Source organism: Nicotiana tabacum, chromosome 11 (assembly GCF_000715075.1).
Source record: "Nicotiana tabacum cultivar K326 chromosome 11, ASM71507v2, whole genome shotgun sequence".
Lineage (NCBI taxonomy): Eukaryota > Viridiplantae > Streptophyta > Magnoliopsida > Solanales > Solanaceae > Nicotiana > Nicotiana tabacum.
Genome location: NC_134090.1, coordinates 35,929,616 through 35,938,206, shown reverse-complemented (window position 1 = coordinate 35,938,206; position 8,591 = coordinate 35,929,616). Strand labels below are relative to the sequence as shown.

At 35.6% G+C, this 8,591-nt stretch overlaps 1 long non-coding RNA gene across 3 annotated transcripts; it reads left to right on the top strand.

Annotated features, from left to right (window-relative positions):
• Nucleotides 1-3,593: 3,593 nt before the first annotated feature.
• On the top strand, nt 3,594-7,168 carry LOC142166253 (uncharacterized). Of its 3 annotated transcripts, none has more exons than XR_012696494.1 (2): nt 3,594-4,429; nt 6,416-7,168. It is a non-coding gene; the product is annotated as an uncharacterized LOC142166253 (long non-coding RNA). The 3 variants fall into 3 exon arrangements; XR_012696493.1 differs by lacking the exon at nt 3,594-4,429 and adding an exon at nt 4,436-4,661; XR_012696492.1 differs by lacking the exon at nt 3,594-4,429 and adding an exon at nt 4,436-5,037.
• Nucleotides 7,169-8,591: the final 1,423 nt, after the last annotated feature.

Here is an 8,591-nt window from a genome sequence, read left to right as displayed (position 1 = left end):
AAGATTTCACCCCTAGGAGATGCACTTCCTAGTTTGATTCATTTTTAAGTTCTACCATAGGAGACACCATTCCTAGTCCAGATTCATTTGAAGTTTACCCGTAGGAGACGCACTTCCTAATCAAGGTCTTTCAGGTTCATAGGAGACACACTTCCTAGTTCTAGTCACTAGAGTTTTCACCCTTAGGAGATGCACTTCCTAGTTTAGCTCATTCCGATTCAACCATAGAAGACACACTTTCTAGTTTGAGTCATTGAGGTTTTATTTTAGCAGACACATTTGCTAGCAAGAGTTTTGGTTTTACTCATAGGAGATGCACATCCTAGCCTAGTCTTTAGTTCACTCTCATCATTGCATCAGTAGTGTAAGTGAGTTACAATTTTGCTAACGACTCACAAACCTTCCCAGCACAAACTGGGTTAGGAAATTTTGTTTGTTTTGTTTGCTTTGATTGTCAGGGACCCGCCTGTAGAACGGAGAAAACATTTTTCAAAATCAAGCAGTGACCCACTGGAGAGCAGAAGGATTACAACAAAAATCCCCAGCACTCAATCCAAGATAGAAGCAACAAGAATCTCGCCCCAAGGATGCGAGTCAACAGTCTGAGAGGGTCAACAAAAGCTAGTCACAAAAAAACAAAAAGAAAAAAAGAAGAAAAAGAAAAAGAGAAAAATGAATGAATCCGAAGCACGGAAGTGGAGAACAGATGTGATCTGCTCAAGAACTAGCGCCTACAACTAGCAAGTATCAAGATTCAAATCCAAAGTCTGTATGAAGCACCATTCAAGACTCAAGACCAAGTTTCAGAAGACTTAAGAGATAGGAATCCTTGTAACTAGTAGCTGATAGGCTTAGTTAGTCTTTTTCAGTTTTCATTTTTGTTGTAACGACAGGACCGCGGACCGGAACCTCAACGGAACGGCACCTCGATCGGCTCTTCACCTCGGTACACTTCACTGTCTCTCTCATTTCCGAACTACACGTGGCCTGATTCCTGTATAACCAAGGATATGTAGGCAGCTCAGATACCAGGGCTCGGTCACATTCCCTCCCTTTCCTGAAGTGTAGTCCGTCCAAGTAATGGTCGGGTCAAAAACACGGCTAGTCGTTCTTTGTCGGAAAACTCTTCGTGTTTCCAGTCAAAGAGGGGCAGCTGTAAGCACGTGATTTTTGACCCTCCCCGAGAATTTTCACATTTTTAGTGTGAATATGTGAAATTGGGTCTAGTATAGCTATTTTAACTATTTTTCCTTTATTTCGTTGCAAAAAGAAAAATTACAAAAAAAGGTATATATATAAATTTTAGTTTATGTATCTCTCATCAACTTGAAAAATACAAAATTGCACTTTATTTTTGTACTTTATATAAATTCAAAAATTACAAAAAAATATAATTCTATTAATGTTTTGTAGTCGTTTTAATTTTGGAAAAATACAAAAAAATATTACTTTTTATTTTTTTTCTTTATTAAAAACGAAAATTACAAAAAAATAGTTTTATTAATATTCTATAATCATTTTAACTTTGAAAAATACAAAAAAATATTACTTCATATTTTATCTTAATATTTAAGAAAAACGAAAATTACAAAAAAAATAGTTTCATTAATATTTTGTAGCTATTTTAAATCTTTAAAAAATATTTTAAAAAAATATATAGTTTTGTTGAATACTAGTCTTATTTTTGGTAGTTATTTTTGCTTACATAGGACTAGTTAAGCAACGTGTTCCTATTTCTCGGGTCCGGGCAAAAGAATAATATTCGGGTTTAAACTACCCGGTTTTAGGCCTAATTTTCGGACCTAGCCCATAATAAACAGTGTCCAGGACACATGGGGAACCCCACCACGCGTGGGGGACATATGCCTTGAACCCCACCACGCGTGGGCTCATTTTTCATGGCAAACCATGCCAAATACACGGACTACACATTTGACAAGGGGGGGGATTTTTGGGAATTTTGGAATTTAAAAAAAAAAAAAGAAAAAAAAAAGAAAAAGAAAACAAGTACTGTTGACGCTTCTTCTTCATAAAAGAAGAAGAAGCTGTTGGCCTTAGCTCGGATGGCCAAACCCCTTGCTGAAAAAAAAAAAAAAAAACTCAACAAACGACCCTACTGACCACGACCACCCCTCCCGTCGTCAACCTTCGCGCCACCTCCCACGTCCAAAAACCCACGACGACCCTCCGTCTATAACCACCATCAACACTCCATGAATGACCACCCGACTCCTCCATCGCCGACCACTGTCAAAACGCCATAAACACCGGCAACCACCCCTCCTCCTCCTAGCTCTAACGAACCAGTCCACCATCGTCAAAACCACCCAACACCACCGTCCAAAACCACCGGCAGCCCCCACGCACCAGCTCCGTCGAGCTGCTGCTCGCGGCATCGCCACCCCCACGACCAGCTTCCTCCAACTCCTCCATCACTGACCCTCCGCCACTGTCAACCTCCCAGCTTCCCATCGAACCCCACAACTAACCAGAAAAACCCTACCCATAACCACCAACCTTCGACATAAAACCAGTCGAAACCATCGTCGTCAACCTCCAGAACCAGTCCGCCATTTTAGTCCAACGTCGTCAACCTCCAAGCAGTCATAGCTGCGTTTCCGAGCAACGGTGGGTTGCTTCGATCCTGTTTGGCCGAGTTTTCTGTTTTCCGTAGAGGTCGACTTTGGTTCGTCGAGGTCCGGTACGTCGAGGCGCTGTCCGAGGTTCCGTCGTTGTTCTTCGGTCAGAGAGGTCCGGCTTGAGTTCCGTCGGAATCGTGTTTGTCGTCCTGAGTTTGTCGAGGTTCAAAGGTTAGTAAACTTCAAGCATTAGATAAGGAAATGTTACGTTGAATGTTCGAAGATGCAATATATAAATTGATGCGATAATGTTCTGCTTATGTTTTTACCATATGCGTTTTGTTCATTTTTGGTGTTTTCGTATTTTGTTTATTTGATATCATTTAATTAAGTTGGACTAGACGTTCTATGACACAAGTTTGACGTTAATCTGTTCGTCCTTTCCTTCGGTTAGGTCATTCGAAAAATAGTATTAGTGCACGCTGTTACTACTACCGAAACACTCATTCACTAAACTCCTTTTATTAAACTTTTAACAAGTCATGGGATTTTAGTTGTAAAGAGGCCGTAAGTTTTAGTATTGTTAAAGACATAAAAATGACACCCTTTTAAAAAAAAAAATATATATATATATATAATAATAAAAAAAATAAAAAAAATAAAAATAATAATAATAATAATAAAGAATAAAATGAGACGAGCCTCGCCGAATAAAAAGGACAAATTGCGGGGCCCTCACAAAATATATGTATTAAATACTTAGATTCCGGGATGGGCCGTTTAACAAATTTCACGGCCCTCCCCAAAAATAATAATGCGCTAGTTGCTTTAGGCGCGTCTTTAATAATTTAATTTTCTTAAACTCGGGTGTGCATTTTATGCGACCCAAATCCAAATCCTAAAACATCAAATAAAATATGTTTCGGATCGTGGGTGCATTTCATGTGACACAGTCCAAAGATATATTTTAAGCGATGTTCACATTCTTGTAAAAACAATAATAATAAAGCGGTTAAAAGATAAATCTGCACATAAGTTCATATTGTATTAAAAATCAGATAAATAAGCCAAATATAACAGTTGAGCGACCGTGCTAGAACCACGGAACTCGGGAATGCCTAACACCTTCTCCCGGGTTAACAGAATTCCTTATCTAGATTTCTGGTACGCAGACTGTAATATAGAGTCATTATTTTCCTCGATTCGGGATTAAAATTGGTGACTTGGGACACCCTAAATCTCCCAAGTGGCGACTCTGAAATAAATAAATAAATCCCATTTTGATTGTCCTTTAATTGGAAAAAACTCCCCCTACGCCCCCTCGGGTGCGGAAAAAGGAGGTGTGACACTCTCAATAGAAGATTATCCATATCTGGTATAGTAGCAACTTACACAGCAGCTTGCAGTAGCAACTTACACAACAGCTTGCAGTAGCATCTTACACAGCAGCTTGCAGTAGTAGTTTACACAGCAGCTTGCAGTAGCAGCTTACAGTAGCAACTTCTTTTCTTCTATAAATAGAAGGGATTTCAGTTCATTATGTAAATCAATTTGAATTCGAATAATATATCAGTTTCTCTCTATACTTGTCTTTACTTTACGGTCTTTATTTTATAACATAATAGTTATTTTACTTTACTATTATATAGAAGTTAGACTTGGGGTGTACGAACAGGGTGCCCGAACAGGGGTATACTGGGGATTGTAAAATTTTCCAAGGGTTAGCTGGTAATTTCACATTACTCAACATTCCTTTTCATATGACACGTGCACATTATTTTAGCACACAACGTGTACTGCACTTTGATTTACACAATTTCACAGCCTAAATCTCTGTTTTTGCTTCTAGGGTAAGTTCAACTCATTCTTTCGTTTCATCACTCTTTCAAAGTGCCATCTCTCTCTTTTGAAAATTTTCTGAACTTTCTAGCGCTTCTCTCTGTTTTTGACTCTTTCAACGTGTGAAATTTTGTTTTGATGGATCTGTGATGGAGCTTAAGGCGTGAGAGCTCTGGGAGTACTTAAAATTGGGTTCTATAATGGAATTGAAGTGCTGATGTGTATGCGCGTTGCAGTGTGAATGTAGTGTAGTACATATTTTTTTTTTGGTCTTCACTCTTACATTGATTGTCAATTTTGCTCTATTTGTATCACGTGGCCTTTCTGTTTTTGAAGTTATTTTTGCACTTTTTTATTTGTAATCACAATTTTGTGTGCATATATGTTATTTTCTTTTCTTTTTTAATAATTTCTTACTGGAATTCTATATGCATATTAGACTTATTAGTGATTGCGCCTGATTTGCACATGCATTATGTTTGATTAATTCTGTCCTTGTTACCAACTAACTAGTGCAAAACTAACCAGAAAGTCTGTGGTCTAGTCACAAGGTGGTTGATGATATGTCTGAAAGTGGTAATTTGGACTTTTACCATAGTTATGCCTATCACTGCATTTGGTAAAAAAGTTTTTCCTTCTTTTTTTAAGTTTAGATTCCTGCTTTGTCCTCCTATGTTTCAATAAAAGAGCATTCACTAATGTAATAGTCATATTGTTCAATTTACAGAAATCAATTTATACTTCAATCACCCTATAAAAGTTTAACCAACTACTTAAAGAAGCTAGCTATTCCTTTTCAATATCAAAAATATAGTCCTGGCGATAGGAATATTTCCCCTGATTGTTGGGCGCCCAACCTTCAAAGATAAATGAGATTCAAAGTTAAGGGGCCAACTGTTACTAGAATATGTTTGATCCGCATGTCTCTTGGATAATGTGTCATAAAAATGTTGATTAAAATTGTTGTTGATGTAGTGTTTCTATGTTTCTTTCCTTCACAGTAGTCTAGGTCATTTTTACCCTCCTTTCTGTACATATATGGAAAACAGAAGAGGATCAAAAAATGTGTTATAGAAAAATGAACAACAATTGTTCTTCAACTACATTTCTAGAGATAACTAAGAAGGACTTCACCAATAAATATAGAGGAGGCAAAACTTTTGCAGCGGCTTGAACAGGGAATTTGGATATATTATATTTTTTTAATTCTCTACTTTCTTCTCCATTATGATTGAGGGTATTGAGAGTGCTAACTGCCTTCACCATAACAATAATATATAGGGACAAACTTTATGAGCAGATGCAATACTGCGTGGATCATCCCGAGGAAGTTAGTAACGTCGCCAACGTGAAAGCTCATGTTAATAAAAAAAATATTGAGATGAGTAACCCTTAAAGTATGCCAGCTGATATTCTTGTGATAGCCAGTGTGGCCAAATGCTCTGTATTACGTGCTTTTAGTTTTGCTATCATATTCCTACACAAACAATGCATACCTACACGAATGTGTAAATATTATATAAATTGTTTGTTCTTTTCCCTTTGGCTACTTAATTATTTTCCTGCTTTGCTTTGGTAAATAATATATAGGTTAAATAATATTTTCGCTTTTGCCATGGAGTCTTTAGAACTGCAAATAGTTATGGAATCTATGTATACACTAATATATGATAGTTAGATTTCGTTTTCTATGGTAATATGAAGTTTTGCTACCGTATACATACACAAATAATACATACATACATGAATGTGTAAATATTACATAAATTATTTCTTCTTTTCCCTTTGGCTACTGATTTTCCTGGTTTGCTTTGGTAAGTGATACACAGGATACCACTATTTTCACTTCTTTCATGGCGTCTTTAGGACTGCAAATAGTTATGGAGTCTATGCATACACTAATATACAGTAGTTAGATTTCATTTTCTATGGTAATATGAACCCTATATTTAATATGACTTTCATTCACTTTGATTTTGGTGTTTATGTATCGTCAGGTAGTATGATATGTTCCATCTTTAGTAATACCGGATCGTCTTCCAGATGTCATCTTACAGGATTTCCAGGGAAAGAGCATTTAGGTGAAAACATGATCTTTCACCTCCGGTATGAGTTGCCTTGGATTCATTAGCCATTCGCTGTATGTTTCTTGCTATATCTTTGTTCCAAAGTTTGGATAAAACATATGAGCAACAAGTAATTTTTTCCTGAAAAAGGAACTTAACATCACCCGTCCTCGAACCTTTTTTGAAAGGTTACAAATAATTGTTACATTGTGTTAATTTCTCTTTTTAGTTATGTTTCAAATCGGAACTTTTTTTCTCCTTAAAGACTTCGTTTCCACATTCTTCCAAGTAAGTAAACTTAATAACTTTTGATGTTTGAAATTGACATCGGAACCTTATAATTTATATTTTTAGCAGGTAACTGCATCACGGGAGAAAAATTTCAACTCTTTTCTTCCTCCGAGATTTCTCTGTTGCGACTTGAGATTTCAAACAGAGTTGCAGGTGAACAAAAAAGGGTAGGGCTGTTCATTCGGATCGGATATCCGAAATCCGAATCGAGCCATTCAATTTCAGATTTCGTATTTTGGATTGGATCGGATTTCGGATTGTGTTTTTTAAAATTTCGGATTTCGGATCGGATTCGGATTGGTATATTTTAGTCCGATCCGAAATCCGAAATTATTAGGGAATGTATAAATTCTACACTTTAATTTCGGATAGTCAGTACTTCCTTTACATCAACCTCCAAGTTATTACCTTTACAATTGCTAGATTTAGCTATATTAACACCATAGTACTCTCATAATTGCATAAACATGAATTTTTCTTAATGTATTGCCTCTTTTACAAAGAAAATATACATATTAATTTAACTTTGAGGCATAATAATACGATCCGATATCCGATCTGATCCAAACTGAAATCCGATCCGATCCAAACTTTAAATCCGGTCCAATCCGATATAATTCGGATCGGATTCGGATTGCTTTTTCTAGAATCCGAAATTCGAATCCGATATTTGCATCAACTTTGGAAGCTTTATTAGTTAAGTGCTCGAGTTTATGTAATAATTATAACTAAAGTGTTGGCACTGAAAATGCTTTTTTTAATATAATCCATAGGACAATGACAATAACATTCTGAGGCATTTTACACAATCTTATACCAAAAGACTTTACCTAATTCTTGATAGCGATTTTTTTATTCCTATACATTATTGGAAACTTTATTACCCTAAATTCTACCTATACAAGTTTTATTTACAAAAAATATATATTTCACCTTAAAAGGCTCTTAATCCATTATTAGTGCCTTCAATTAAGGGATTTAGTTGCACCATTTTTTTTTTCCTCTTCTCTCCAGATTCTGTCTTTCTCCTTCATTTTCCACATCACATTTCATGGATGTGGAAATCGTAATCTTTCCACTGTTGAATTTGTTATCCGGAGAAAAGAAGTGTTATCCGCTAAAAGCTACTTACACAAGTTTTTGCACTTCATAATCCATCTTTTAATTGCTATGGCACAACTTAACGCGAATGACACTGGATTATTAAAGCTGAGGAGTGGGGAGAGGACATCTGTTTTGCGGTTGTGATGCCAAAATAGTCCAATCTGATAGAAAGATGTGCGACGTTCTATTTCTCAAAATCATTGTAAATTCTTTTAGGAACTTGAAACTATCACACAGCAATTTGAGGTAGTTCGATGTCTCAGAAGTCAGAACTATAATGAAGAATTATATTTGCAGTCAGTAGATAAACACGAACGCTATATATATACAATGAAAGCATGTGTTATGTTGCCATTATCAGTTGAGATGGATACAGTAGAGAACATGAAATGTAATAATGAATCAAACTCTCGTGGATTATTCATTATACATGCTTATCATACAATTCATAAAATTAAAATGTAAAATACTAAGGTTGGCATACAATTTATCTACAACTTTCATACATTATTTTTACTCAGTTAAATACATCTACAATAACATACAATTTAAATACAAATTTTATATAATATGTCTTTTGTATATTTTGTATCTGATTTATACACAGTAAAAACAAATTTCATACAACTAATTATATATTATACAACTTATCTATAATTTTCATACATTATTTCTACTCAGATATATACAACTATAATATCATACAACTTAA